This window comes from Canis lupus, chromosome 13 (genome assembly GCF_048164855.1).
Source record: "Canis lupus baileyi chromosome 13, mCanLup2.hap1, whole genome shotgun sequence".
Taxonomy (NCBI): Eukaryota; Metazoa; Chordata; class Mammalia; order Carnivora; family Canidae; genus Canis; species Canis lupus.
Genome location: NC_132850.1, coordinates 22753620 through 22768723, shown reverse-complemented (window position 1 = coordinate 22768723; position 15104 = coordinate 22753620). Strand labels below are relative to the sequence as shown.

The 15104-nt window shown below is 39.6% G+C and overlaps 1 protein-coding gene across 3 annotated transcripts in view; it reads right to left on the bottom strand.

Moving 5' to 3' along the window:
• The window catches only part of SYT1 (synaptotagmin 1), a 542097-nt gene extending 527050 nt beyond the window's left edge, over nucleotides 1-15047 (bottom strand). Inside the window, exons 1-2 of one of the 3 annotated variants that reach the window (XM_072772876.1) lie at nucleotides 14906-15045; nucleotides 14707-14813 (exon numbers count right to left, since the gene is read on the bottom strand). The gene's annotated coding sequence lies outside the window, so the exon portion shown is untranslated. Of the gene's footprint in view, nucleotides 1-14706 lie in introns of all 3 variants that reach the window. The other 2 variants (XM_072772877.1, XM_072772875.1) reach the window with 2 other exon arrangements.
• Between the last annotated feature and the right edge of the window lie 57 nt (nucleotides 15048-15104).

Genomic DNA, 15104 nt, shown 5'->3' with positions numbered 1-15104 from the left:
CTGGCCTTCTTAAATCAAATACATACCCACTGTTTGAGATGCAAGTCAAGAAAAGACAAGCTTCCATTAAAGTATGAACTAAGCATCCACCATAATAAAACAAAAGTCCCTCGGAGTGCAGATCATGCATCGCCTCCTCTATGAAGCCATGGCTGCCTCAATTCATTGATCATTCATTCTTCTGTGGTTTCAAAATGTTTTGCACTCTCCGGTTGCAACTTAGAGAAGAGGCTTTAAGACCTTGACGATGTCCTCTCCTTCCAAGTCCAGGGCTCAGGGGAGAGTTTTACGTTCTGTGCCCTTGTAGTTATAGGACATGTAGACTGGGTCTGGCTAATCACCTCTGACCAGAAATTATTTTTGCCTCTTATAAGGTCAAAGTAGTTAAATGCCGGTGAAGAACCTTCCAGTGCTTCCCTCTCTACTGCAATGAATCCTTAAACATGATGTTGAAGTGACAGTGTTATATGCCACTGAGGCCCTCATCAGTCTGGGTCCTTGAAGGAGGATGTAAATCTGAGAAACACTCCTCCCCCACCCCTCCCTCTGCCACACACATGCCAGCGTATACACGCACACACACACATGTGCACACACACACACACACACACACACAGATCCACAATGGCTAAGTAGTAGGAGCAAGAAATAAGGCTTACGTGTTTAAGCCACTCATGTTTTCCCGTTGTTTATTATCAAAGCGAATCCTACTCTATCCTGACCTTCTCACAGTTCACATCTGGGTATGTTATCTTTACTGGCTTATGGTATCTCTCAACTGAACTATACTTTGTTCTTCTATAGGTGGTTGGGGATGTCTGGGAGTTTGTGCTCTTAAAATATCTTTGAGCAGATGAATGAAATGACTGAAAGATTGAGGACATAATCTCCAATCTTATGCACCATTATGCAAAAATTCACAGTCAGCAGGAAAGCCAAAGGAATCATGAAAAGTGTCAGAGAGATAATCTAGTAAAATCACATCACTAACTTAGTGACAGACTGAGGGTTTTTATATCATTTGATTGTTTTTAAATGCGAACACAAAATTCTACGTATTGATGCTCAGTCTTTGTTAGTTCCATAGACTAGTTCTCTACTCACTACCTTGAAGAAAATTACATTCTAACCACATCTGTGTATCTACTCTACAAGAAAATTCACTTTTTTTTTAATTTTTATTTATTTATGATAGTCACACAGAGAGAGAGAGAGAGGCGAGACACAGGCAGAGGGAGAAGCAGGCTCCATGCACCGGGAGCCCGACGTGGGATTCGATCCCGGGTCTCCAGGATCGCGCCCTGGGCCAAAGGCAGGCGCCAAACCGCTGCGCCACCCAGGGATCCCAGAAAATTCACTCCTAACCAAAAAAGGAGTACAGCATGCTGACACAGTTTCAACAAAAATAAAGCTTAATGGTTTTTAGCTGTTAGCTATTATAACTAGTAGCTATTAACTGAATTTCTCAGAACGTAGCCAACCAACATGGATCTGCTTGATTGGGGATGACCAATAACAGCTTTGGTGCCAGATTCTGTGTAGACGTTAAAAACAATAATCCAGTGCACTCTGGAAAACAGTATGGAGGGTCCTCAAAAAGTTAGAAATAGAACTACCCTACAATCTAACAATTGCACTACTAGGTATTTACCCCAGGAATACAAAAATAGGGGATACATGCATCCCAATGTTGAAAGCAACTATTATCAACATTAGCCAAATTATGGAAAGAGCCCAAATGTCCACTGACTGATGAATGGATAAAGAAGATGCATATATATACACACATGCATACACACACAATGGGATATAACTCAGTCATAAAAAAGAATGAAATTTTACCATTTGCAGCAACAATGTGGATGGAGCTAGGGAGTATTATGCTAGGTGAACTAAGTCAAAGAAAGACAAATACTATATGATTTCACTCGTAAAATTTATATTAAATTAAATGTAATTTAATTTCACTCATATAATTTAAGAAATAAAATAAATGGTCATGGGGGAAAAAGAGGAAAACCGAGAAACAGACTATAGAAAACAAACTGATGGTTATCAGAGGGGAGCTGGGTAGGGGGAATGGGTGAAATAGTCTTTGGGGATTAAAGAGTGCAATGGCAATGAGCACCAGGTGTTGTATGGAAGCAGTATGATGATCCCTTATATTCAAAATAAGCCACTGCGTATTTCTGCATACCCATTTTATTTACATATGCTTGATGGGATTTTAAATGCACTGTAATTCTTTGAAAATTGGTAATACTTTTAAGAGAAGTATTTTTAAAACTACAGATTGTTACCTGTTAGTACGTTGTTAACTTACTTGGTCATGCCCATATTTATTTAATGAATGAGGGGAAAAAAGAGAACTGAAGATGAATTATTAGAACACAACTAATAATGAATATAAAAAATAAAAAATATTTCACTGAATTTCTGTTCCTATTGTGTGTGTTTGTGTATTAAGTAAACACAATGATTCTAGAGAACGCTCTCTTCCTGCTGTCTCTTAGGCACTGGCAAGTCAGAGATGATAAAAAAAAATACCACTGCAAAATACTGAAACACATGCAGTTAGTGGTGCAATCAGCGATATTTTAAAATATCCAAATATATGCTAGTATATATGTACTAAAACGTAAGCTATTCAAGATCCAAAAGAGTCTTGGTTCCACAGATAAGGAAAACAGAGCATATCACGTATTGACCAGAAGAGTTTATCATAATACTCTTGCAATATTCACACAAAGGTGGTCTTACATGGTTTCAGCAAAGAAAACTCCATTTTCAAAATAGGTTATCAGAGTATAATGTCCAGAGGAATCTTAAGGGAGACCAGAAGGCCAGTCAAGATTGACGCTTTAATTATTACTTCATTACTGCTGCGGTGTATTGAGTGGTACTGCAATCTCACAGAAGTTAATATGCCTCTGTCAGCACCCAGTTTACTATCATAAAATGACCTAGGTAGACTTGGGTTATTGAGTTCTTGAAACCAGGATATGAAACCAGATAAAGGAAAAATAATTTCCGGTTAATGCTCTGAGACCCGTGTTGTCTAAATGACAATCGACACAAAAGGATTTGTTTCATTATGTTTCCAGTGTTTATTTACTTTTGTTTCAAAATCTAAATTAGAGTTTTGTAGGATATAATCGAATATATAGTCAAAAGGAAATTACATTGAAAAAAATCATTACTGTGATAAAAAGCCAAGGTGTTCACTTAAATGCAGAGAAATCATAAAAGTGGGCGTAGGCCACAGATGCGATTCCCTTAGAAATGAGGGCAAAATGAGAAAGGTTATCAAGATTCAACAGAAGGTACATCGAGGGTGTCTCAGGAATACATGCCGTGAAAGAAAAGGAGCTACACTTCTAAAGATGAATATAGAAGATGAAAATATATACCTGCAAGACACCTAGGAAGGCATTTTGAGAGTCAGAGTGGAAATGGTATGTGTTCCATGATGGCAACCATAAAAAATGTAAGCCTGTGGACCCAGACTGGAAAGGATTCCACAGATAGAAGATACCACATATCTTTAAATGATGTGGAGGTTATGTGTGATCGTATCATTTTGAAAGTGCCCTTGATCATGTTTAAGACTGGTTTAGTTAAAATATTAAAGCAGGGTTCAACTCATGGACATCTTTACACTTCAGCTCTATTTGCCTTTTGTCTCTTCCATGAGCAAACTGCACCCATTTCCTTGGCAGCGCTTCTGCACAGGGTTCCTCTGTCCATAGGGCTCTTCTGCTTTTTAGGTAGCTGGTCCCTTCTTTTATGCCTCAACTTGCATATTCTTAGTTGACCAGAGTCCCCAATGTTGCTTTATTTACTCGCCTGTTTTATTATTTTATAGCATTTCTTTTTCAAACCACTTAGCTGTGCTTTGCTCTTAAGTGACGTTAGTTTTCATCGTCTGCCTTAGAAGCAGGGGGCTGGTCTGCTGTGTTTGCTTCTAACTTCCCAGCATCCAAAATAATGCCTGGCATGTAATAAAAGCATGTGAGTACTTCCTGAGAAACACACGCTGTTCTTAAAATAATTCCTTTTCATTTTGGGGTACAGCAAGGAGAAAATGCAGCCTATTTTTGTGCAAATTCATTATGTTGTATCTATGGCAATATACAAGTGGTTAGGGTATTAGGGTGGTTATAAACTTGAAGTAACCCCACACACCCAACAAACATTTAAAGTAGTGGCCTATGCACAGCTGGCCCCGTACATATCTTCAGTTCGCTGTTTTGGGCTTTCCTGAGCTCAAAGTCCAAGAATCCTCAAGTTCTACAAGTACCTGCCTACTGTAGTAAAAAAGAGAAAGAAAGGCAGTAAGGACCCAAATAGAATTAAATGACACTCAACTTAGCCCTCAGCCTCTGAATATTCAGTCTTCCTACACAGATACAGTCATACCTGTTAACAGACTATTGAGTATTTCCATATTTGTTGGTAAATGGCCATTGCTCCAAGCCTCTAAGTGCCACTCCTCTCTACATCCTCAACTATTATGGACCTTTCCCTAGAATCCCCTGGATTTTCCCCTGACCCACCAACTGAGAGGTTAGTGTCTGGAACAAGAGGGGCTCTCCAGGAGCCTGCTCCAGCATTAAGGCCACCTCGCATCCTTTCTCAGGGTCAGTGCCTGTACCTTATGCACTGAGTGCTGCTTTTGCCTGCCCTAAATCTAGTCATTTTTCCTTCTTATAACAGCAAAACTCTCTTTCCGTTTAGTTAAGTAATGCTATTTCCAATATTAATTAATTAATTAATTAATTTATTTATTTATTTCCAACTTTATATCCAGGAATGACACTATACTCAGCCTAGTTAAGTATTTTATTTCATGAATTCAGGGCAAGTGATCCAAGTTGTTCCCATTGAGCTTATCCTAGATTTTTTTTTTTTTTTTTGCAAAAGAGATGTTATCTTTACATGGAGATTTCTGACATAACCCTATAGTCACTTGATGCATTCCTACCACTGTAAACAAAGAGCCTGACTCCAAATATAGTGACGGCAGAGGGAAGTAGAACCAAGATGAGAGGTGAGGAGGGAATAGGGGATTGTGTGGTTTCATTTCCCATTTCCAGCTACAACCAAATCCAAAATACTCCTGAACTTTATGGTAACCTGAGCTCTCAAAACCCTTTTCTTTCTTAAACCATTTTGAGTTAGGTGGAAGTTCTTCAAGTGAAAGAGTTTCTCCTAAAAAATGGATGACAAGGGTGGCCAGCCAGATCTGCCTCCTACTAACAGGGTATGAGACAATTTGCAAACATTATTACATTTCTCTTTCCAGTGAAATGAAACTTCTAGCAGTGAAATATCTTACTGTAGCTTACCATGACAGAGTAGGTATTTTACGCAGGTCTGTAAGTTTCAGGCTTGTGTCACATCACCATGATGGCCATATTGATTCAAATTATGAAGTGGATAAAGTCTGCTTGGGACTCTTGGATCTATTTCAGACACCTCTACTTCTTGGTCACCATTTGTTCCCCTTCATCTACTGAGGAACTTAACGATTACATGATTGCTTATGGTTGAGTATTGGTTCTGTAAATAGACTGCTTGTGTCTGAATCCATATCCTACCACAGAACAGGCATAAGACTCTGACAAGTTAGTTTTTTCCCACCATTTTCTCACTTAAACATTATAGGTGATTGAAAATACTAAAAAGAATGAAGCATGGAAAGTACACAGAAAAGTGCCTGACATGTAATAAGAACACAAGAATGTGATTACCTTGTGTTTGTCCAGGAATCCCTATAAATACCTCTCCTATGCTCTAGTTAATCTTGCATTCTTTCTATAGGTCTTTCCTAATTCAAACTCCTTCCTCGTATTGGATCAGCGAGAGAGTCAATTAAGTCAGTCCACATCGCAGCATGTATGGCTCTTGACAATCACTCCCAAACGTGTTTATTTCTTCACATTAAGAATTGTCAATTGATGGACTTCAGTGACGACTGAATAATAACTGGGGCTTGGATATGTTCCCTGCTTAACATCCTCTATCATGGAGTAGAAGGGAAAAGCATTGCTAGATTCATGACTTCCATTAATATTAGGTTCAGGAAGCAGTAGCAAGTTGTGTGTGAGTGTGAATGAGGCAGATAATGAGAGACGAGGATAAAGAACTTGGGGTGAAGCTACATCCCTCACTACCTCGATCACATCTCTGTGCACTTGGGAGGTGGCTTAGGATCCTGTGGTTGACCAGTAAAAAAAACAAGTGTGATGACGTCTCATATTGCACTGATATAGCAATGACTAAGGGCCAACTGAGCTTAGTGACTCAGGCTTAGTGACTTCTCTTAGATTTAAGAAAACTATCCTTTGGATAATTTTAAAATATACATACGATTTATTTCAAAGTTAGGGTCACAAAAGTAATGCCAGTATATTAAAATCGCCCTATCTCCTCAGTAAATAAAGAGAGTATATCCAAATTTAGTGATGTTTATTTCTAATCTTTATAGGAAATAGCAAACTACTACTTATATTTTGAGAAAATTTGAAAACATATTTTTTTCTCTATTAAATGCTGAGTCAGTATGATCCAGTAGGTAAAAATTATAAAAGGCTTCCTAAGTGTGTAATTGCAAGCAAACAACTTCATTTCCTTTATTGCAACTGTAAAATGGAGAATCTCTTCATCATCAAAGTCAAATAGGGCAATGCAATTCTTTAAAAATACCGTGCTCTGTAACTGTCATGAAAATAATGATTTAACTGCTATCATTAGAAGAACAAAATGGGGAGAAAAAAGTGCCTAATAGGACATGCCATTTGTGTGCACTTTCAAACATTATTGTTCATTCGCTTTGTAGACAAATTTGTTCCTGAAATTACCAATAGGCTAGAGTTCACCTGCAAGATCTTAAAAACATTCAAATCATGGCACAGTCCATAAACAAGTTAAGAGGCTGCTCCCTTATTCATCTATACAGCTGTTTTGTGAAGCTAACCTAAAAATGTATACAAATTAAGAATTAAATTTCTTGCTTGTTGACAAAAAATAAATAAATAAATAAATCCAGCTGCTAGAGATTAGTATGGGCCCTAGAGTATTAAGCTCCCGGTTTGTGATTCTATAGGAAGATAACTCATTAAGATAGAAAAAAAAAAAAAGGAAAGAAGAAAGAATAAGGGGAGGGTAGGAAAGGAAGAGGACACTGAGGAAGAAAATGCAAGGGATGGCAAGGGAGTTACTAGATCGCTCGTGGCTGGAGAGCTGAGCAGACCTCTTCCACTCTGGCAGGGGGTAGTGATGCACTTCAACACATAGAGGGCCAAGGGTCCAGAAGTCAAGAGAAATAAAACTGTCGCTATGTGTTCAATATGTAAATCCTGAAGCATTCTCAAAGCCGTAGCAGAACTAGTCTACTCTTTCCTAAAGGAGCTGGCTCTCCACTAGCATCAATATTCATTTTGTGGTGTCCAGAAGTGGCTTAGAAAATATCTAGGATTCTTGATTTAAAAAAAAAAAAAATTGGAAACCTGCATATCAAGCACATTTTGGTTTTTTGGTCTTATTTCGTTTTCACAATTTAAAAGCCGAGCCAGTTTTGGTCAATTGAGGAAGATGTTGGCTTTTTTGGTTGAAATGTCACTTTTTTGAATTATTAGATATATCTCAAGGTGATTACTTAGTTTTTTGAATTTAACATTATAACTTAATAAAAATACTAAAAATAGATATATGTATTATCATGTTGTGAACTATGCTTTTAACATGAGAGTTTCCTATACTCTTGAGATAAAACTCGAGCATTTTTAGGAATATAATGGTCTGATTTATACACATTTAAATATAAAAACTGTGGCCTTGGAGCTTGGACACTGGTTAAAATAGGATGGTGATGTTATTCTATTTATAGAGGAGATTCTGGTGCTCTGGAAATATGCTCTAATGTCCAATGGTTCACTTTATTCATTCCTCAAATCTGATGAAAATGCTGGGGATTACACAGAAAGCCAGCCTTGTAAACCAGGACCTGGCAGGCAGTCCAAGTCAGAAACAGATTCAGTGCTTTGCTCCCTTGTCTTTCTCCTGAGAAATTGTGTCAACTCTTTTTCATAATCTTGCTAACTCAAAGCGTTATTGCTAGGGAAACTCAGCTAGGCCTTTGCAACCCGTGTTACAGGGACTACTTATCCCTGTTTCAAAAGTCATTAGTGGTCTAAAAACTATAGTTGATTTTTTTTTTTCTCAGAATTAAGCAGTGTCTATAGTTTATAGGTGGTAAATAAGGTCCTATCCTCTGCTTATACGGCTAGAATACTGGGGTACAGTACGTCATGAAGGAAAAGATAGTCTCGATTGCTCTTTCTCCTTCTCAAGGAGAGCACACACAATGACACATTGACACTTTGTAAGTCTAGACTGCTGCCGTGAGGCTATACTATGGTTTACATTTACAGTAACCCTCAAAAATTATGTCGGAAAATAATAACCCATCCTAAAAGCAACTTTATTTGGGATCTCAAAATAATATCCAGAGGTTCCATGAAATGCAAACCAATCCTCGATTATCTGTGATGATAAGGACGAGTAATGTAAATGCATAGGGGCTCCCTAACAAGACACAGGTGTACATTTCACAGGTACTAAAGCCAATCCAAGGATCTGAAATTCTTTTTTAACAGTAATTTCAGCTTTACCCACTGGTATTCAAAAGCACAGAAAGTTACTGTGAACCGATTCATAGTTTCACAATCTCACCATCTGCTTGGATCCTTTGTGTGTGTAGTGAAAGGAAATTACATGAGATAAAAGTTCTTTCATGAGTTACTGTAAAACACAGACGGTCAACATCACATTTGGTAAGTCTTAGCACTAACTTTGGAATAAGCTGTGTATGTTTTTTTGTCTGAGTATTGCATGTGCTTTTGCCTTCATCTTGATGAAAATATGCCCACAAATCTCTAAGTAGCAATTAGTAAATCCAATTACCAGCTTCCAAGCTCCAGTGAAGTCTGGGCCCCAAGGTTGGCCCAGAGAGGGGACCTCTAGAAACAAGAGACTGCCCCCTGGAGGCCACACCCGGGAACTACTCCTCGGAGGCGTCAGGTGGCCTGGCCTGCCTTCCCCCCTCAACCCCCCTGGGACTGGAAAGATGGTTGTAGTCAGGGAAGATGTGGGAGGACAACAAGGTATAGTGTATATCATTTAAGCAATTGTGGTATAAGAATGATCTACATTTCAATACCTCTGATTCTATTTGTGTTTAAGTGCCTGTGTGCATTTTATCCTTGATTAACTAGTTGAATTATTTAGAGAATAAAAAAAAAAAAAGAAAGAAAAGTAAACATTTACCTATTGAAGGAAAAAATACAACCTCTTTTACTCATAATATTCTTTGGCAAACAAACAAATAATGATATGAACTCTACGCTATACAGAATTAAAAGCAAGGCTACACTTCACTGAGAGAGAAACAGGTTCACTGGGATAAGGTCAGACTCAAGTTTCAGTACCATACCTGGATTTGATCCATTGGATATTTCAACCGAAAATTAATTCCTGACTGAGGCACTTAACCACATGTCTTACCCACAGTATCACAGTATTTGGGGTTATTCTAGCCGAGTTGCCGTCTGGCATGTGTGATGAAATGTTGTCTTACAGGCCTGTTAGGAAATTATATCTTAACCCAGTAGTTTCACTAGATTCTTATACTAGCTGAAAAAGGCCATTCTCATTCTGCATGGAAATTTTTCAGCTCCCATTTCGTACAAACAGCTAAGAAATAAAGGGCATTTATTATCTTCATCTGCTTTACAATTTTCCAGGGCTCCTCTTTAACAAAATTACTCCCTATGTGTATAATTAGTGTGTTCAACATACAACACGTGAGACCAATATAGGAATGACTAGAATTTTTTCTTTATATCTCCACAATATTGGTAACCAAAAAGATGAACTTCGACCTCCCCTCATTTACATTACTGGTAAATTATGGAAACCAGCGTGCCACATAAACTTCTAAGCATTGAGCATTGTAGACACAAAAAGAAACCCAGAGAAAATAAGAACTAGTTCTATACAATTAAAATTTATAATTAAACTAAATATAAAAATTAGAGAAATGATTTTTTTAAAAATGCTTTGCCTCTTTTTAAACATGTGGCAGAAAATTCATTTCTAATGCTATTTTATTTTTATTCTAAATTGGACTTTAATTTGTTTTAGAACTCTCTTAAACACTTTTTAAATGAAGGAAACATATTTGAAAAGGAGGCTTCTTTGCAATAAGACATCTATAATTCTATTTAAAACTACACAAATAGCATTTCCAGTGCTTACTCTTTTGACAACATAGCAATTTTCTCACTGTACACCTTAAAAGAATTAAAAAAAATAGTAAAAGTTAAACTTTTATTCATAGATACACGAAAGGACAGCATGCTCTCTGTCTTGCAATATATATCATGAATATATTTGCAATATAATTTAAAATAAGTTTATTTTCCTATTACTAACACATGAGTAGAATGATGTCTATATGCCCTGCTACCATAGTTTATCTTATAGTCAACATAAAATAGTTCTTCAAGAACTCTTAAAATGACAGAGAAGCTAAAGGAAAAATACTGTCTTCTTCTAACTGGAGAAATTAAATTGTGCCTTAATGGAGAGGTTTAAATCAAGTTTTCAAAAATATTACAAAAAATATTGATCATTACTAGAGTAAGTATTAAAGATACCCACTTCACAAGCCCTTACCTGAAAAAGCAATGATAACCATACCATTCAATTATGTAAAAGATTAGGAACAAGTTTATCTTTATGCAAATGTTGAAAGAAACACCTGATAAGAGCCTTAGAAAAACAGAAAGTTTATCCTTCCATTATGTCCAAATCATGTAAAAATTTGATTTCAGCTTGTTACCTGTATATAGAAGTGCATTTTCTTGTTCTGAGAGGCTTTTATTTTTTAAAACCATGATTCATGCAAAAATAACTTCTTGCCAAAGCCATAGAAGAGCTATATAAAGGGAAAGATCTAGACCTCCCATTCATTTTGCCTCTGGGTATTCCTAGGCTTTCATCCAAAATACCATTAAAAGCATCCCCAAGACATTGTTATTTTTCTTTAAATGGTACTTTTTTACAGGAGTACTCCCCTAGCTTCAGCAGTTTTGACACTGTCCATTAATTTCTAATCCTCTTAGAAAAAGTTGCAGGATTTAAAAATGTATATACATGTAAACGCATACGTATGCACATATACACATATGTGTGTGTATATATCCCTAAATGCTAAATACTTATGTATTTACGCTGCCATACACTTTATTCTGGTTTAAATAGCATTAGCCAATTTCAATGGAAAACAAATTCAACTAAAAAGCATCTCTTATACATTACACTTTTGATACAGATGGATTTATGACAAGCAAATCAATTACAAATTTTAAAAATCCACAAGTAGATCAGATGCTTAATTTAAGAAAGCATTACCGTTTAGCAAAAACACTTGCAAAACCCATACCTACATTATTCTATGGCACAAAGTCAAACTTTGGTCTTGGCTTTTGTAATAACGGAACAAATTTGTTCCATTATGTAATCAAACTGTTTTATTTCTGCTTTCCCTCCCCCAAGTCATCTAATCACTACCATTAGAAAAAAAAAATGTTATGTTCCAATTTGGCATTAATGATATCTCTTCCCGGCCATGCACAAACTGGAAATCATAAGAGCTATAAGTATTTCAGGCTCATATAATTGTCTGTCTTAAGTAGAATTCTTTAAGATTAGATGGTTCTCAAAACCTGTTTCGGGGAATTTCTCTAAATTGACTTCATAAACTGACTTCAAAAGAGAGGAATTGATATCGTGTCCAAGGTGTCATTAGGCTAACGGGGAGTTCCAATTAACTTTCAGATTTCTAACACATTCTGCGTTTTATTTACTAATCTTCCATTTCATTTTGCAAATGTAACTATAGCTTATTTTCATAATAATAATAAAGCTAGCATATAGTTTTATTTTCAGTTAGCACCAAGCCTAAGATGCAGATCTTATCATGTAAATACCATGTTATCCATTTTCATATTTCTTGATTAGAACTATCCGATCATCGGACCAAATAGAATACTATTCTCCATTAGGAAACGAAGCTTCAAACCACTCTGCAACTCTCTATTGTGTGGTATTTTGTGGAATTAATATTTTAGCATCTCCTCTGTATAGGAGCAGCCCTTAGTTCTGATAAATATATGTTAAAGTCTCTTTACCATATTTGCCCTGAAACATTGATAAGATTTACTAAGACATTCTTTTTAAAGGAGAAAATATGAAGACTGTATAAAATTGTCATGCTAGAACATTTTGTGGGATGACAGGGAAATAATTTCTTACAATGTATCATTTCAAGTCTCTTCTCAACCCACTCACTATATATTGGAATTAGTGACTTCTAGAATATATAGGCTTAATTTTTCAGAAGTATGCGAAAAATCAAATACTCCTATGCATCTCTCTCACATGTCATTGCTATAATTAACGTTTGTAAAGAGACATGAAAATAAATGTCACAAATCAAGCCCAAAGTTTTACCTTTCCTAAGACAGGAGAGAAATAAGCAAACAGAATACTAATCTGCTCACATGGGAAGTAATTGGGTTCCTCTTTGTACATCTTTTCATGTCTAAACTTGTTAATTCAGTTGTACACACATGAGGCAATTAAGGGATTGTCCTTTTGTCCTTGTATCCAAAAGGTGGTACCTCTAAAAAATTAGTTAGCTTTCAACAGAGATACTACATTTAAAAAAAAAAAAAAAAGGCATTTAAATGTCAAAACCCTAGATGGAAGATCTTGTTTTTGTGACTAGACAATTCTACTTAGATAGGAAAGATAAGTGCCTCAAATGGAAAATGGGTTTAGAAAATGTGCATTTACAGTGATGGCAAATGAAACCAGGCCTTCTCTAAGTCAACGTATAAACTTATACACCAAAGCTATGTGCTGGGGGAAAAAAAGGCTTTCTGGGGTACATAAATTAGTGTGGAAGAGCAGATAGAGTTAGAAAGATTACCTTTTCTTATCCCAAGTGTGCACGTAGGAAAAAAAAAAAGTGAGACTTGGCGTTTCCCCTGATAAACCAAAGGAAGGGATTCAGCTGGACGCTAACATCTGCTGGCTTCCCTCCGGAATGCTTGGAAGCACTTGGAATGCTTTCCCCGGCACTGCTCTCTACCTCCTCCCGTCCGACAACAATCACTTAGCCATCCTGGTCATGAATAACAGGAAAGGAAGGCGTACAGCACCGATGAGGGAATTGCATGTTGCTGAAGCTGCTGTCAAGGCTCTGTCCAACAAGGACCTTTTGCTCGACCTATGGTGCGGGCAGCCAGGGAACAGGGCTCTTTGGATATCTTCCTCTTATAGTAAGACACAAGAACAAAATTTGCCTTTTAAGATTTTTAAAATTTGAGGCTATCTCCCTACCATTACTTTCTAAACTTTGTTCCACTACAAGAGGATTCGTGGCCAACTGAGCTTCCATGTGCCTCCCAAATGGAGAACTGAAATTGCACTCACACCACGTCTGCATCGCCCAACATCCTCATTAAAAGAAAATCAGGCAAGGCAGGACCTGGATATCCCGGCAACACAAGGCACACAGAGCGAAAGGGCCGAGAGAGCTGGCAACTGCATACACAGAATCAGTGAAACAGCTGCTTCATTTCACTGAAGGGTTAATGGTCAATAAAGTAGGAATCAACACGTAGGCAAAACGAACGAGAAGATTAGCTTTCTCAAAGTAGGAATCCAACCCTCGCGGTCACACTGGTGTCCCTTGCAAATGTTTTGAAACTTTACATCCTTTGCCCCCCAACGCAAAGGCCATAGCAGGGAACCTCAGGACTAAGTAATGATCTGGTTTTTGAGTTTTTTTTTTTTCTTTACACGAGAACCCACCCCCCCCCCTCAAAGTTCAGCAGAGGCTACCACGGATGGGCAGAAGCCCCTAGCCAGCCCCACAGGACAGAGGCCAACGGGCAAAGTGGGATGGTTGGCACCTCAAAGCGACGGCAATTAAGCAGTTGAAAGTGGGTTAGATCAGTGGGTTATTTTTGCTTCGTTGGAAGGAATCAAGTGAGAGGCACAGCGTCTTGCAAGGAGGAGAAGGAGTCAAACTTGATGCTTGCCCTCCCGACAGCCCGGGCTGGAGCCTGACTCCCTTTATTCCCTCCAATTGCTTTCCGTTCTCGAATTTTTGCAAAGGTTTGTCTCTACCCTGGTCCCCCCCACCATCACCACCCCGACCCCCCGCGACCCCTCGCGACCCCTTGGACCCCCCTCTTTGCTCTGGGAAGAGGCGATCCTCTCCGGGAAGAGAAAGGAAACCCTGTGCCTCCTTCGGATGGGAGGAGGGTGGGGACGCGAGAGAGCCCGAGCCCGGGGGCGGGGGAGGTGGGAGATGCGATGGAGAAGAAAGGATGAGCAGGGGAGAGGGAGCAAGAGGATGGGGGGGGGGGGGGAGGGCAGCTGCAACTCTGGCTCGCATCGCGGGCGCTCCTGCAGGAGCTGCCCCCGGGGCGCGCGGGTCACGACCCCCCCCCCCGGAGCGCCCTCCCCTGCAGCAGCCCCCACCGCCCAGACCCAGGCGGCCGGGGGGGGCCGGTCCTGCAGTCGGGTCCGGGCGAGGCGGCCACGCGGCGGGAGTCGCCGTCTTACCTGGAGGCAGGACCCGGGGGTGCCGGTGTCCGTCCCCGCGGCTCTGCCCGCGTGGACCCGTGCGGGCGCGCGCGTCCTCCCGCTGCCTCTGCTCGTGGAGGGGCAGCCTGCAACACAAAAGGGGCGCGTGGGTGTGGGTGCGTGGGAGGCTCCCCGGGGCCGCCCGCCGGTCCCAGGGCCGCCCCCGCGCTGCACACACCCCTGGGGCGCCGCGCACACCACCCCGGGGGGCTGGCCCGGGCGCGGCTGCAAGTTGCGGCTGCGGGAGGCGGAGGAGGCGGAGGCGGAGGCGGAGGAGGAGCGGCGCGGAGGGCAGCGCTCGGGCTAGAGCATCCCCACACTGCAGCTCCTCCAGGAATCCCTCCGGGAGGAGGCGGCCGCCCCGCGCCCCGCCCCGC